This window comes from Bufo gargarizans, chromosome 7 (genome assembly GCF_014858855.1).
Source record: "Bufo gargarizans isolate SCDJY-AF-19 chromosome 7, ASM1485885v1, whole genome shotgun sequence".
Classification (NCBI taxonomy): Eukaryota; Metazoa; Chordata; class Amphibia; order Anura; family Bufonidae; genus Bufo; species Bufo gargarizans.
Window position 1 is genome coordinate 22,286,395 of NC_058086.1, and position 17,946 is coordinate 22,304,340.

Below are 17,946 nucleotides of genomic sequence, written 5' to 3' on the forward strand. Positions count from 1 at the left end.
CAAGGATATAAAAAAAACACCTATTACCTGAGGTCTGTTTCCAGTGCTGAACTCCCTTCTCCTCCTTCCTACTGGACAGGAAGTGTGATGTGTACCATCTACATACATGCCGCCTCTGCTGCCAAATCAGTGGCCTCAGCGGTGACATGAGCGCAGCAGCCACTGAAGCCAATCAGGCAACAGCGATGACACGCACATACTGTAGATGGCATGCTACACTTCAGGTCAAATGGGGACCAGAAACGGAGGACAGGGGAGCTTGGACAGGAGCAGCGGTGACAGGCCTTTTTTTATACCCATGCACCCTGTGTGGCAATAATAAAATTTCAGTTTAAGGGCTTTTTGATATTGGTGGCCTATTTTCAGGCTAGGCCATCAATATGTTATCTGGGGGGTCCGATAGCTACCACCACCTTCGGTCAAGACATTCTGCAGTTTGGGTGCAGTAAGTCAGCGCCATGGACTGAGCTGGTTATAAGAGAAGCGCTGCAGTTACCAGTTCCATCCACTACACAAAGGAGGGAGCTGTGTAGTTATGGCTCAGGCTTCAAGAACTACTGCAAGACAGCTGATCGGCAGGGGTGTGGGGTTTCGGACCCTCACCAATCAGATATAGGCTGAGGATAGTCCATCAATATAAAATTACCAAAACACCCTTTTAATTTATCTTGTGGTTCCAGTAGTGGAGGAGCCCGGTATCATCTTCTTGTGGGAGATGAAATAATGCGAAAGAGGTTGTTCTAATGCAGTGGTGACGAACCTATGGCACGTGAGTCAGAGTGGGCACTCAGAGCCATCTCTGTGGGCATGCGGCTCTGCGCGGGCCGTGTGTAGGGTTGCCTCCTGTGCATTATAGCTAATGAGCTCTTCCATTCTGGAGCACTCATTAGTAAAGCCTTTGCTCCCCGCTTCTGCCTATGTAAAAAAAAAACTCACCTCATCCATTTGATCGCGCCGCGGGGAACACTCGCTGCTCACTGGATGCAGGACAGGACCTGCGCTTCAGAGTGATGACTTTTGGCAGCATTGACTGGAAGCAGCAGGACCTGCGAAACGTCATCACACTGGAGCGCAGGTCTTGTCCTGCACATCCAGTGAGCAGCAAGTGTTCACCACGTAGGGTTCAGGTGGATGAGGCAAGTTTTATTTATTTTTTATTTTATTTTTTTGCACAAGAACAGTGGGAAAGGGGGCATTAATAATACTGTGGCCTCTAATGGGGCAGTATTAATACTGGGAGTCACTAATGGAGGAAAAATAATACTAGGGGGGCACTTATGGGGAATCATAATGAGGACCGTGCTGCTCAAATTATCCAGAAGGCGTCCAAAATAAAGGCAGTCAAAGCCAGTGTTCAGATAAGCACTAATGGTGGAATTAATTTTACTGGGGGCCATTAGTGGGGGGCCTCATTAATACTGGGGGCCATTAATGGGGGCCTTATTAATTCTGGGATCCACTAATTGAGGCCTTATTAATACTGGGGGGCACTGATGGGGGCCTCATTAATACTGGGGGGCACTACTAGGGCATTATTAATACTGGGGTCCACTAATGGGACGTTTTTTATAAGCCATGCCCCCACAGCTTAACTTGGACGGTATTTTTCAGTATTCAGGTTAAATTGGCACTTTGCTTTAAAAAGGTGGGTTTTGGGTTGCAGTTTAGGTCTCTAAAAGATTCGCCATCACTGTTCACTGCAGCGTCTCTACATCTAGGTCCTCATGAAAACATTTCTTGTTATGTGGCCTGACACTTCAACATATAGTGTGGATCTAAAACAGGCATCCTCAAACTGCGGCCCTTCAGCTGTTGCAAAACTACAACTCCCAGCATGCCCGAACAGCCTACAGGTATCAGCCTACAGCGGGGCATTGTGGGAGTTGTAGTTTTACAACAGCTGGAGGGCCGCAGTTTGAGGATGCCTGATCTAAAACATTGTGTGAACATCTGCCACGAATCATGTACGTGAACATTGATGTAGTTGGTGATGTTCTTCTCCTTTAAATAGAACCTGTCATCACATATCCCATCCCTTAGCTACCCCTTTAGTGCTATACCGGATGATAATACCTTTATATAGAAATGGGCCTTGGAGCATAAATGAAAATAAAGAGTTAGAAATGAGCATGTGCTAATAAGGAATAATCTTAGGAGCAGTCATGCAGAGCTGGCATCACAGGCCAGCTTCAGTAGCATATACGCATGCACAGTAAAGCGAGGTGTGCCGGCCCCGGCTACATCTTTGCACTGCACATGCGCTGGATGACCCTGGAGCTGACTTGTGATACCAGGACTGCATGACTACTTATGAAACAGGAAGCAACAGTTTTTGCTTTAACCTCCAAGACCCATTTCAGAGAGACTCCAATTAAGTAAAGCTTTAGCCAAACACCCCAAAATTCCCAAGGTACAATAGATTACCTGAGCATAGTGATGACATGTGGAAATGTATTTACATCTGGCAGATGATTAGATTAAAGGTAATAAAGGTAATATATGTAGATTAGATTCCATAGAACTTGATATTTTAATCTAAAAAGGTTAATAAAGAATGTTTTTTTTTTCAATCTCTTCTACCCCTGAAGGTATTTCAATAACTGCTTCTTAGCTTTCTTTTTATGAGATATGTCTTAAAAATATTTGATGAGCTTGAAGCTTGGCACTTATTATATTGTTTTCATTCTATACAGATCTATTTTTACAGAGGCTTTCGACTGTGTGACTAAATAAAATATGCATATTTTTCAGCTGAATTAATAATGTCTATTGCATTCAATAAATTATCTTGTTTTTGGACCATTCATGTAGTTGTAATAAATTAAAGGGTATGCAAGGATTTTCCTATTGATGGTCTATCCGCATGAAGTGTCCGCATTATTTGACATTTTTCTGTGCTATCAAATACAGGATCTATTAATATCCTGTTTTTCTACAAGTTAATAGCAACGGGAATCAACAGGCAATAGTTTCTTAAATGCAAAATCCCAGCATTGAGGATAAAATATCCATCTTTATTTCTTCATATTAAAATGGCCTACACTTCTTGCGCGTTTCAGGTGGACTACACCCTTACTGATAGCTGAGTTAATCAACAGGCAATATTTGATTAAACATTAAACAGGAGATCTCGGCAGAATACACAAATCCTTACTGCCATATAACCTGGGATCCAGCAATGCAAACCTCCTTGTGGCGTTTCTACTTCTTCCCCTCGGGGCACGTCCTAGGCTTAGGGCCTCTTGCCTGGTGGGGTGCCCTTAATGTTAGATGAACAGAGACCAATGACCAGGCCATCTTGATTTTGGTCAAATAAAGCCTCTCTGTTAATAGATGATGGGTGCAAATACAAGTAGTAAGCACAATTCTCAAGTATTTCACATTCCCAAAAGGTTTTGTATACAGGATGGGCAATTTGATGGTCCCCTCTAAGTCTGTCTCTAGGAATACCATGCTATCTTCCCAAATTAACAAAGGCGTTTAAACCCTTGCTGTATATTTCTGTGGTTCCCGACTGCGGGGTGCAGTCCTGGATTGAATTGCCAGTCTGTTTTAGCAGTGTGGCAGGCGCCAGAAGCAACTAACTCTAGCCATGTGCAGTAAAGTCCAAAGCCATAAGTGTCCATTACTTTTACTGTCTATGCCCATCCACTGTCCCTTATAGTCCTCAACCCTCTATAGAACTTCAATGTTTCTTTCCCTCAAAGGTTGAATCCTAGCAAAGTTGATTTTCTGGTAGCTGTAAATTACTCAGTGAAGGTGTCTCCCTGGATCCTCACACAGGCTTCTCTTCTGGTGTACTAACATTAGACACACTAGACCCCTCTTTTCTCTTGCTTGTTCACCAGAAGATTGTATCTTTCAGCTATGGATCTGCTGCAAAACAAATACAGTTGTGTGCATGTGGCCTTATAGTCCATCAGGTGACGTTCATTTCTGTCATTTGATAGAGAGGATGTTTCCTTTATTTTAATTGTTCTTCTTCTATAATGGACAGTTTTGTGATTATTGTAATTTACCTTGTGCTACATTTTTTTTTTGCAATTGCTAAACAATATTAAATGTCCTGCAGATATGTACAGAAAAAACTCCCATACAATGTCCTGGTATATATAGAGATATATCTGTAGGTTCCAGTACATTGGACATCTGAATATATAATACACAGGAAAACCACTACTGAGGTTTTTAGCCATAGAAAATTTTCCATTTACTAGAATTAAGCCCTATAGCTCAGTTGTTAGGGTCCTTCAATACAGATGGCTGTTGGTTAGATTACTGGCAGAGATACATTTTTAAAAATAAAGACTGAATGAAAGTTAAATACACAGGGGTGTCCCTCACTTCATTTATGTACAGACATATTTGGAATCTGAGCAGAGACTTTCAAGCATTGTAGAGAGTCAATGGGCCTGTAAAAAAGTCTGAGCAAAATACCAGCTATGCTGGTGTAATACGGTATTACATGTCAGGATGGGTCTCTTAGAACCAAACGCGTTTCGGGGTATACAACTGCCCTCTTCCTCAGTGGTCAGGGAAGGGGGCAGTTGTTTACCCCGAAACCTGTTTGGTTCTAAGAGACCCATCTTGACATGTCAGTTTGAAGATTCCCTGGATGAATCAGAACTTTGTGCTATTTTTACACCATTGGATGGTTATTTTATTGGATCCACTTTCTTCATACTCGATTGAGGATATCAGGATCACCATGACCACGTGATACATCACGTCACCAGCCAGCACTTCCTGCCGACACATCACGTGACAAGCCAGCATTCTCTACCTTCGTTTGGTGTGGCTTTTGTTTGGGCCCATCACAGCAGGACGTACTACTTACTTATTGTGAGGACGGTATTTCCATCTGAAGACCTCGGGACAGGTAACAAGTGGTGTTGGTCTCGCACAGCCGTGGGACGCCTCGGCGTGTGGGTTATCAGTACCGCACCACATTTGCCAAACTTGGTTTGGATTTAACTATTGCTGTGGGTCCCTTTTGACTGGCAGGTTTTTTCAGTAACTATCTGTGCACATTCATGGTGTTTCGTATGCATCACCCCGTTTAAAGTTGTATCAACTTTATTCATCGTTCCCAGGACGTTTATTTTCTTACGAAATACGTTTCCAAGCACAAGCACTTTATATAGATACATCCCCAACTGGAGTCTCATTATCCGGGTTTTTATTTTTATTTTTGTTTTCAGTCTTTATTGTATTGCATTATAATGTTTATTAAATGTTTTTATTAATGATTTTCGTTCCATATGCCCATATGTGAGTGCTCAGACTATACTATACTTTATATAGACACTTATGGCTGGAGACAAGGGAAAGTATAGATATGTAAAAAATGAGTGAGCTGTAAATACTGTATATTAAGAGTGTTGGCTTCTAAGCTATGGATGTTACATACACATCCCTGAGAATAATTCTTACATTAATTCTTCTATAGGTAAATCAAGATAAGATTGTGTAACCGCTGCTTTTCTGCCATGATTTATATTAGTGTATAAAATATAATGGATATTATGTATTCATAGCTCTTGTGTAAGTCACCAAAGAAGAGACAGATTCTTTGTGGCAATTTAAAAGAACATCTGTTCTTCTAGCCCATTAACTGGGTGGAATTAGAGGCGGGAACATCACGTCCGCCATTTACAATGGCATTTGTAAGTACACAGTTTATTATGCTGTGACATTATCCTTCATGCAGTGCTGTAATATGTGTAAGTACTATTCAAGTAATGGGCAACTATTATACATAGTCTCCACTGCCGGTGTGAACATGAGGAAACGGGGCAGAATGGAGAGATGCTCACATATTTATGGAAAGTTCAGTTAAGTGCCTTTATTTCATCAGCAAGCTGTGTGATGAGTAAACTTGGATTCACAAGGGTGCTATTACATGTGTTACTTGAGCAGTGGGTACCACAATGTAGTGATTACTCATTTCTGGGCTGCTTCTGGACTTGCCAGTCCAGATACAGCTCGACAATTCGTGGTGACCATTGTGTGGAACTCATGGTTGAAGCTACACATGTAATAGCACCCTTTGGAAGAGGTTGGTAAAATTAATTAGCTAATTAATTAACTTGATTTTTCCCTTTCATAGACCCTATTCATGGATACCACCAAAAATTATGTTATGCTAGAAGATCAAAAGCAACCTATAACACCAGAGGATCAGAAGCTGTTCTGCGACTTCTCCTATGTCATCGACTGGTGGAAGTGCATTCTTAAGCTGCAATAACAACAGCAAGGCTTACAAGGACAAGTCCACCCATCTAACATCTATGAGCGGCTAAATTTATAACCATTGAAGCAATTACCATCTCTCCTCCTTCAGTACTTGTTTCTTCTTCACATCAGCAACTTTATTAGCTGCTTCCATCAACATCAATTTTATCAAACTCTTGTATTTTACTAATTTTCTCATATCACCCTTCAAAGTCTCCTTTAAATTTCAGTCATTTCAGCATGACCTGTTTTATATGTCATATTTATTACAAGTGACTCTTTTCTTCACATTTCAGGAATATCTGCACCTGACATTTCATCCACCACACCATCAGCAAGTCTAAAATGGACCAATCCCCTTCACCTATCACTACCAACGTGTTACAACCAGTGCGTGGGACCCACTGGTCAAACCAGAGAGTATGGATTCTCTGTGTCAACCAAGGGATGGCAGCCACTGACACCCTAGGGTGTTATTGAGCACTCACACAGGAGACAGGACAGAATGCAGCAAGAGAAAAACTGAACCACTACCTACAGGAATAGCTAATATGGCTGACAGCTGACTCAGAGAGTCACACAACAGGTAACGCTTCTATAGCTCAAGTTGCAGTAAGAACCAAAGTTAGTGTGAACTGAGTCCAATAGCAGATATTGCAGAGAAGACTGGCAGCAGCAGCTGATGATGATGATTGCAGGGGTAGAAGCTGAAGCATAGTCAGAGACAAGCCAGAGGTCAGAAGCTGGTATCAGATAGTAGCGTGGTACAGAGGGTCACAAAGGCTCAGGGTCAGACAGGTCCAGTAGTGGATGCAGGCAAACAGAATGGTCAAACAGGCTGGGTCAAACACAGAAGATCAGAACAGAACACCTTTGCTATTACTGATAGTAACTCAGCGCTCAGGCAACTTTCTGGAAGAGGAAGCTGCTATTCAACCTTGTAACCCAGGGCCGTGCTGGGAGCCAGGAAGCACACGCCGCTAGAACCATAAATGACAAAAAGCAGTGGGCGCGTGCCCCTAGGGTAGGCAAGCAGGGACTGGAGCACGGAGGCAGCGTGGCCGGAGGACGCTTCTGGCAGGCATGCACCTGCCAAATCTGGTGGAGACATCAGCGGGCGGCAAGGCAGGAGATGCTGGGGATATGACAGGTGAGAAAGCAGGAGGTATGGCAGAAGGCCCAGGCCTAACACAAGATCTATGACCATCTAAATTTACATCTACTGAACCAGTCACCATCTCTCCTGCTCACATCAGCAATTCCATCTGCTGCTTCTATCAACATCAATTCTTTTATCAAGCTCCCAGGTATTTTCTAAAATATCTTATAATCACCTCAAAATGTCTCCTTTAAATGACTGTTTAGCATGACCTGCTTATTGTATGTAACATTTATGACAAGTGACTCATTTCTTCATATTTCAGGAGCATCTACATCTAACATCTCATCCACCAGATCAATGTATGTGTTTCATCCATGACACTTTCTGTAAAGGTTCAATTTTTCGTCCTCTATGGCAGTAGAGGACGGAAGTAAACCTATTGAAAATGGAAGTAGGCCCATTAAAGGCCAGCCTACTAAAATTACATAAAAGGAAGGCCTTAGATGGCATTTTCTTTAGTTTTTGATATTCCTTCCCTTTGTTCCCTTATCCAAGCATTTTGGCTGTTGATGGTTTGATTTTCTGCCAAACATGTCCAACATGAGACCATCTGGCACTTGTGTGGCTCCTCTGTAGGCATTTTGGAAAGTGACATCTGAAGCTGGAGGAAGAAATGTGGAGGCGCAAGAGGCTCGGTGGTCCAGCAAACAGTACTTCCATACCCTGTTTGCAGATTTTCGCAAGTTTATAGTCTTCTGCCGTCTGTTGATAACAACCTTCGACAGACTGCTGGAGGACTTGAACCACGCCAACTTATTAGATTTTCAGCCCCCTCCCCCCCAGCCACTTTTGTAATATTGGCAGATCAGAGTTTTGGACTCACTAGTCATGTGATGCGCCCTGCTGCACGCCATAGGTTGGTCAAGCGTAGGTGCATTTTTAAATCTCGGCTGTCAAGAGCTTGTTGATATGTTAAATGCATGGTTGCCATTCCCATGTCCAAATGGAGAGTGTTCCTGAGCACTCTCCAGATAACTTCTAAGTAGTCATCAAAGTGTGTATGGTTCTGCATAATTTTATCTGGATCTATGATGCCACAATAGTTCCTGTTCAGGATCTCCATCATGCGGCTTCTACAGACCATACTGAAGAAATCCCAATAGGAAGACCTGGGCTATCTGGACTCTGTCTCGGCGACCAATTTGCTGACTACTTTATCTCACTTGAGGGAGCTCTCTGACGGCAGTAGGCCTGTATTCCTGTTTGCAGATACATTTTTGGCCTGTATTTTGTCACTGGATTTGGTTTAGTGTCTCCCTTTTGATAGGAACTTGCAAGATGATGATGACCTTTGACGTGGGTTGCAGCCTTACAGTATGTATTTAGTCCTAAATATGCAAGTCATTATATTTTTTTGTTTACTTTGGCCAAAGTGCAATCGCCTCAATCTCTTTTGTTGGTTTCTTGTGTTGTTTTGATGTAAACACATGCATAAACACAATTGATTAGGTTCGACTGGTACGGATAAACGTATTTTGAGCTCACTTTGTCCTGTTTTCAAAGGAAATTATTGATTCGCATTGTGATTCTTATAGTTCTGATTCTGATGTATATATCCTTGTGGAGGACAAAGTTTGTTAGCTTTTATTTTAGGATCAGCATTTTTTGTGGGCTTTGAAGGTTTATATCTATGCAAGAACTCCACTTATTGATGGTCCACATTGTTGATGGTCTGACACCCAGCGTGTGTTTTTCAGCTACTGTTTCCATCATGCCAAAATCCAGTTGCTGGATCTATTCCTTCCACCTGCATCCACTGTGTTTTTACATGCAGCTCTTCGATGATTGTTGGTGGCAGATGTTGGATGACAAGAAATAGTATACTTCTCACCTATCCTGTGGAGCAATATATCCAAAATGGACAAACCCTTGAAGTTAACAAACCAGTACATGATAGACATCCACTTCAGTCCCATTTTCATAGTTGAAAACAAAACAGTTTCCAGTTCAATTGTATTGACCATTTCCATGCACATCACTTCTTCTTGAAAATTGTCCACTATAAATGGTCTGCTGTGTACTGAACAAAAGTGCAAAGGTTCCCTTATTGGCTGTTTATTTTTTTAATGTGGCCAAAAATATAATAGAAATGCTGGCAGCAGTGTTTACTACCAGTATTGTGGAGATTTCAGACAGTGAAAGTGCATATGGGAAGCAGAATGTCTTTTATTGGAGAATAACTGCAATAAAACACCCACACAGGCACGCAAACTTGAAGAAAAATCGAAGAACCCAAAAAGTTTATTAATATTATTATATTAAAGAAATAAACATTATCACAAATGTGACCTGTCCTCCTCACCACTTGGGTCATCAGTGCTAGAAGGGTACCTCTTGAGTACATGTTGCTGTGGCGAGGCATATGGTGGTTGCAAATGGTATGGAGGTGGAGGAGCAATATATGACAGCCATGAGAATGTGGCCCATAATATTTTGGCCTCTTTGTGGAGGTGCACACAATTGCCAACCTGGGTAATGGTATGGCCTCGGATCCAGAGATAGGAAAACCCAGACCAAGACCCACCATTGGGAAATATTTAAATTATGAAGCAAAGGAGGCAATGCTTAACAAGTACAGACGCAGCTTCCAGTCGCTGATAGTGCGGGACCACAAAGTATTGCTTTTCAGTGATTATTCGGCTGAGGTAGCAAAGGTCCTTTTCACATGTCTGCTCCACGTTGGTAAAGAAAAAAATCAATTTCGCCTTCTTATACCTGGCGACACTGAGAGTATTTAGTCCAAATGGCTGTACAGAGACCTTTCTCTCCCCAAAAGATGCTATGGAGGCTTTGGACATAGAAAATGATCTGCCTTGCCATAAATGTTCAACTGGGAGGAGGGTGAAGATAGGCTGAGATTTGGGTTTGAAAAAGGGAGTGGGGGAGGGGGGGGGGGGTGAGTAATCTTTTCAGTTTTGGGTTATTTTTATTTTTGTAAGCTTTTCAGAAATTTTGCCTATATGATGTTCCTTTTGTTGTTGAATACAACAATGACTATGTTTGTATTGGATTGTATACTTCTATTTGGCAATGAAAAATTCTATAAAAAAATGTGAAAAAAAGAAAATGATCTGCCATCTTACCAAGCTAGCATATCGCAAAGAGGTGGTTTCTCAGGCAGAGGGAGACGTGAGAGAGTGGCGGTGAGACATGGCTCCCCGAGATCGCCAATCAACATTGATGCTCCGGGAGAATCACAAGAACAGAGTTCAGTATGGGAGTGAAGATAGAATAACACTGGACGGGACATACAGTATGTGAAAAGAAATCATAATACCCGACGGGTCATGTGAGATACAGAGGCGACTGTGATAGTTTAAAAAAATATCGTTTTATATATATATATATATATTTTTTTTTTATTATTTATTTATTTTTTGTGCCTAATCACAACTCTTCAATGCCTTAAATGTGACATATGTAATTGGGGGGAGGAGTAGTTCAGGGTGTCTAGAGCAGGGATCAGCAACCTTCGGCACTCCAGCTGTTGTGAAACTACGACTCCCAGCATGCTCCATTCACTCCTTTGGGAGTTCTGAGTACAGCCAAGGAGGTGTGCATGCTGGGAGTCGTAGTTTCACCACAGCTGGAGTGCCGAAGGTTGCTGATCCCAGGTCTAGAGGATAAAATTGTGAGAGGTAAATGATGTTATCTGGGAGAATTGATAGATAAGGTGTTATGTAGGGCCATGGTAGTAGCGGAGTAGGGATATCAAGAAGGAAAGAAAATATGTTATTCTGGGATGGCTAGTGACAACGACTACACCCAGGATTGTGCGAAAAAAGAGAAGTCACAACAGTTTATGACATCGTTGTTGGGAAATGTTTGGGGTTTCAGGTTCGGGAAGGGGAGGGGGAAGTGGGGGGAAGGGGTTGGGTTATGTTTATGCTCCATGCTGGTAAGGTCGCAAATCAGGAGGGGATCCGGGGAGGGGGTCTCTCTCGTTGGGGTGTGTCTCCTGCAGCAATTTTATTTAATAGGATTGACATGAAGGTTATCACCTGGAATGTAAAAGGCTTGCGCTCGCAACACAAACGTATGATGGTATTAAGATATCTTAAAGGGATTCTGTCACCTGGATTTTAGTGTCAGAGCTTTTAACATCATCACATCAGTCTGCTCGTTTTGCATTAAAATATACTAGTATTACTACCCTACGTGTTGTCATTTGTCTAGAAAATCGCTTTTATTAATATGGTAATTACCTGAGTAAGGTGCCCAAGGGGCTATCCCTCCGCCCGTTGGAGCCCAGACGCGCCCCTTCTCCTGGAGCCCAGCACCGCCCACTGCTAATTTATTCACTCCTCATTGCCGGCTGGCGCATGTGCAGTGCGTCCTGTGAGGCCAATTCCAGGCGCTGACGTGTATCCACGGAATGCGTTTGCTGAGCCATAAGCTCGCGCATGCGCTGTGGATACACATGTCCGTGCCTGGTAAAAGGGACCATTTACATCTTTCCTTTGGAAAAAAAAGAGACTGCGTATAGCATACAAGAAACTATGTATGTTAAAATGGGAGGGGGGACTGCAATTGCCAAATGTAAGACACTATAACTTAGCTGCTTTATTTAGACATGTAAAAGATTGGATTTGGGAAACCTCATATTTTTCGGCAGGACAGCTAGAACGAGAATTAGCATATCCCTGGGATTTAGCAGCCTTACTGCACACAAGGTTACGAGATATTCCAGTCCAAATCAAAAGGTCTGTACTCCTTAGGGACACGATTATGGCCTGGAAAGAAATAAGAAAGGTACAGTACAGACCAAAAGTTTGGACACACCTTCTCATTCAAAGAGTTTTCTTTATTTTCATGACTATGAAAATTGTAGATTCACACTGAAGGCATCAAAACTATGAATTAACACATGTGGAATTATATACATAACAAAAAAGTGTGAAACAACTGAAAATATGTCATATTCTAGGTTCTTCAAAGTAGCCACCTTTTGCTTTGATTACTGCTTTGCACACTCTTGGCATTCTCTTGATGAGCTTCAAGAGGTAGTCTTGGCTATCTCTGGATTGGCTGGCTGGACAGCATTATGGGTGATCTCGCATTCCTGGGCTTCTTACTTTCACTTTGTAACACATGCAGCCGCCATTTTAGGAAAAACTAATTTGTTACCATGAAGCGCGAGGAAATTTTGATTGTTTTGAATCAAAGTTTTCCTAAATTCCGAATTTTACTTTGAATGCTTTGCTTCGGTCATCTCTAATAATGACGTAACAACAGGTGAACAATGACCAACATTTCAACAAAAACCATGCAGGGCCAACGCCTTAAAGAAGCTGCACAACAGGAGGGTCAGTAGTGGTGTGGAGAAGGGGTATATGTGATTTTAAATTCACAGCACAGATAAGGTACTTTGCAACACATTTAGAGAACTGAATGCCCACAGGGCGATAATATACAGCAAAAAAATTGGTATGAAGCCCTCAGAAAAAAGGGGTAATTCCTGCTTGTACCAGCTCATTGATTTCCAGAGTAGGAATAAAAAAAGGTACAGAGTATAAAATGCTTCACAAAAGAATTGTGATGATTGTCCCCCTGCTAATCAATGACTACTTTGAGGATTGTGACCTGGGTAGTCTACTGGTTAAAGAGGTATTCTCATCTCGAACTTTGGGGGCATATCGCTAAGATATGCCCCCCAATGTCTGATTGGTGTGGGTTCCACCTCTGGGAACTGCACCTAAAGTGCTAGAGGGTGCACCACCACATGCGCAGCCTCCTTCCCTTAATTTCTATGGGACAGCTTAAAATATCTGAGTGGTGGCTCAGCTATTTCTGTAAGCCCCATAGACGTAAATGGAGTGGTGGCCGCGCTTGCCTTTTCAACAGTCCCATAGAAATGAATGGTCGTGACAGCATGGTGCACCCTTTGGCACTTTTCTGGCTCCGATCTCTATAGATGTGGGTCACAGAGGTTGTATCTGCACCTAACCTAGTGACATGCTCCCAGTGTTCAAGAGGGAATACCCCTTTAAGTCCAAACATCTTTCCCAGGAACCCTGGTGAAATATGGAAGGATCCCTTAGGCTTGGGACCTCACTTCAGACCAACTGCATGTCTACCTAAAAGGCCACTCTACATGGTTTTGTGGGGAGCTCCAAAGGTAGCAAAGCCCCATCAGTCATGAGATGTCACGTACAGACAGCCATGTAGATTATTCAATATATTTTTCAATATAGTTTAAAATAGCTGTTTAACACATTTGTATTTACATTCAGCTCGGCTCCTCAGTCATTCAAAAGCGGTGTCATTGAGCTGCAATTTGTTCATATATGATTGGAAATGTTCTGTGCTTTGTGCATTTAATTTTCTGTACGGATGTAATTAAATAATTCCCTGTTCATCTACTTAGAGAATACTCCAAGGACTATTAGTAAGGCTTTATTAATATGAAGGCACTGAGTATAAAGCAATGCAAAATATAAAAGAGTGCATACAATACATTAATTACTATATATATATATATATATATATATATATATATATATATATACGTACATACAGTGAGGAACAGAAGTATTTGAACACCCTGCGATTTTGCGAGTTCTCCCACTTAGAAATCATGGAGGGGTCTGAAATTCACAAGTGCATTTCCACTTTGAGAGACAGATTGAAAAAAATAATAATTACGAAATCACATTGTATGATTTTTTTAAATAATTTATTTGTCTTGCACTGCTGAACATATTTGAACACCTGAGAAACAGCAAGAATTCTGGCTCTCAAAGACCTGTTACTGTGCCTTTAACCCCTTAAGGACATAGGGCGTACAGGTACACCCTTGTGTCCTGGTACTTAAGGACACAGGGCGTACATGTACGCCCTGTGTATTTTCGATCACCGCCGCGCGGTGATCGGAGCCCTTGGGGCAAATGCGCCGGGGGGTCCTGTGACCCCCCATGTATGCGATCGCAGAAAACCGCAGGTCAATTCAGACGTGCGGTTTTCTGCGTTTCCGGGTTATTCAGGTCTCTGAAGACCCGATAACCCCGAACAGGGTGGTGATGGTGGTGTGATTTCACCTCACCAATCACCATCCAGTGATCCTGAGTGGTGATGGTGACATCACCACTCAGGATCGCTTCTGATTGGTCTGTGGGCGGTCCGGCGGCAGATTCAAAAGAGGCAGGCGCTCCTCCTCCTTTTGTCTTCCGGAGCCGGAGGAGAGAGGAGCTGCCTGCACGTGTCCGCCATCGCTGCCCCCAGGACCCGATCTGTGCCCCCAGGACCCGATCTGTGCCCCCCCGCACCCCCCATCAGGTACATAGGGAAAGCATAGGCAAAGTTTGGGTTAGGCAGGGAAAAAAAAGGGAAAGTTAGTTTGTAAACTTTTATTGCATCACCCTAGTTAGGGTGTCTGGGGTCAGCTGACCCTAACCCCCCCCCCCCAGGGGTGCTGCTGCTTGGCCCCCCACCTTTTTTGGGGTGCAGTTGTTTTTTTTTGTGTACGCTGACTGCGGCCAGCATTCTTAGCGTCCGACCACTGTTAGCGCATCGCACACCCCACCGCTGATAAAAAAAAAATTTCCACATTTTTTGCCCTTTTTTTAGTTAGTTTATATATTTTTTTCTGTTAGTTTTAGGGTGAGTACGTGAACACACACTCACACCAAATAAAGATTTCCACACACGCACATACACACTCAGACACACACTCCCCTATGGCCCGCCGGACGTTCTCGGCCGAGGAGGCATACGCCTAGCTTGCCTCTGACTCCGAGAGTCCCAGTGAGGACGAGGATGACCCCACATTCCTGTTGTCATCCGCGTCCTCCTCATCATCTAATTTATTAAAAGTAGACTTATTAGGTATCGCCACGTCCGTAAGAATCTCCTCTATAAAATACCCCATGAACCAACCCCCCAGATTAACACGGTCAAAAAATAAAATAAAAATTGGTGCAAAAAAATAATTTTTGGGTCACCTTACATAACAAAAAGTTTAATAGCCGCCAAAATAGTGCCAATAAAACCGTCGTCTCATCCCGCAAAAAATGAGCCCCCACATAAGATAATTGGATAAAAATAAAATAAAAAAAATGACACTTAGACTTTAGAGATAGCAAAAAAAATTGTATCAAAAAGGATAATATAGTCAAAAACCTAAATAATTGTAAAAAAAAGGTGGCCTTTTTGTAAAAAATTAGGTATTGCCGCACCCGTAAGAATCTCCTCTGTAAAAATATCCCATGACCTAACCCTCCCAGATTAACACGGTTAAAAAAAGAAAAACTGTGCCAAAACCGCTGTTTTGGGCACTTTTCCATATCAATCCGTTTTTTCCGGGAACAAAACAAGGGTTAACAACCAAACAAAAGTTAAAATTTATTACCCTGATACTGCAGTTTATAGAAACGCCACATTTGTGGTCGTAAACTGCTGTATCAGTAAAAGGGAGGCCGCAAAAGGAAAGGACCGACATGGTTTCTGGAAGGCCGATTTTGATGGCCTTTTTTTATTGACACCATGTCCCTTTTGACGCCCCCCTGATGCCCCCCTAGAGTAAAAACTCCCTAAAAGTGACCCCATCTAAGAAACTACACCCCTCAAGGTATTCAAAACTGAGTATACAAACTTTATTAACCCTTTAGGTGTTCCTCAACAGTTAATGGCAAATGGAGATGAAATTTCAGAATTTCAATTTTTGGTAACGTTGCCTCACAAAAATGTAATATAGAGCAACCAAAAATCATATTTACCCTAAAAATAGTCCCCCAAAAAATGCCACCTTATCCCGTAGTTTCTAAAATGGGGTTACTTTTAGGGAGTTTCTACTCCAGGGGTGCATCAGGGGGGTTTTTAAATTTCATCCCCATTTGCCAATAACTCTTGTGCAACACCTAAAGGGTTAACGACGTATGTAAAATCAGTTTTGAATACCTTGAGGGGTGTAGTTTCTTAGATGGGGTCACTTTTAGGGAGTTTCTACTCCAGGGGTGCATCAGGGGGGTTGAAACAGGACACGGTGTAAATAAACCGGTCCATAAAAATCAGCCCTCCAAAAACCAAACGCCGCACCTTTCACTCTACGCCCCGCTGTGTGGCCGTACAGTAGTGTACGACCACATATTGGGTGTTTCTGTAAACGGCAGAGTCAGGGCAATAAAGATACAGTCTTGTTTGGCTGTTAACCCTTGCTTTGTTAGTGGAAAAAATGAGTTAAAATGGAAAATAAGGCAAAAAAATTAAATTTTCACATTTCATCCCCATTTGCCAATAACTCTTGTGCAACACCTAAAGGGTTAACAACGTATGTAAAATCAGTTAGGAATACCTTGAGGGGTGTAGTTTCTTAGATGGGGTCATTTTTGGGTGGTTTCTATTATGTAAGCCTCGCAAAGTGACTTCAGACCTGAACTGGTCCTTAAAGATTTAGTTTTTGCAAATTTCTGAAAAATTTCAAGATTTGCTTCTAAACTTCTAAGCCTTATAACATCCCCAAAAAATAAAATATCATTCCCAAAATAATTCAAACATGAAGTAGACATATGGGGAATGTAAAGTCATCACAATTTTTGGGGGTATTACTATGTATTTCAGAAGTAGAGAAACTGAAACTTTGAAATTTGCTAATTTTTCCAATTTTTTTCTAAATTAGGTATTTTTTGTGCAAAAAAATATATTTTTTTTACTTCATTTTACCAGTGTCATGAAGTACAATATGTGACGAAAGAACTATCTCAGAATGGCCTGGATAAGTCAAAGTGTTTTAAAGTTATCAGCACTTAAAGTGACACTGGTCAGATTTGCAAAAAAATGCCTGGTCCTAAGGTGAAATAAGGCTGTGTCCTTAAGGGGTTAAAAATTCCACCTCTACTCCACTCATTAATCTAACTTAGTAGCACCTGTCTGAGCTCTTTAAAGACCCCTGTCCACCCCACAGTCAGTCAGAGGCCAAATACTACCATGTGCAAGACCAAAGAGCTGTCAAAAGACACCAGAGACAAAATTGTGGACCTCCACAAGGCTGGAAAGGGCTACGGGGCAATTGCCAAGCAGCTGTGTGAAAATAGATCAACTGTTGGAGCAATTGTTAGAAAATGGAAGAGGCTAAAGACGACTGTCAGTCTCCCTCGGACTGGGGCTCCATGCAAGATCTCACCTCGTGGGGTATCACTGATGATAAGAAAGGTGAAGAATCAGCCCAGAACTACAACGGAGGAGCTGGTCAGTGACATGAAGAGAGCTGGGACCACAGTTTCAAAGGCCACTGTCGGTAGAACACTACGCAGTCATGGTTTCAAATCATGCATTGCACAGAACATTCCCCTGCTCAAGTCATCACATGTCCAGGCCCATCTGAAGTTTGCCAATGACCATCTGGATGATTCAGAGGAGGCATGGGAGAAAGTCATGTGGTCAGATGAGACCAAAGTTTTTTTTTGTTCTTTTTGGTCTAAACTTCACTCGTGGTGTTTGGAGGAAAAAGAAGGATGAGTTGCATCTCAAGAGCACCATCCCTACTGTGAAGCATGGGGGTGGTAATATCATGCTTTGGGGGTGCTTTTCTGTGAAGGGGACAGGACGACTGCACT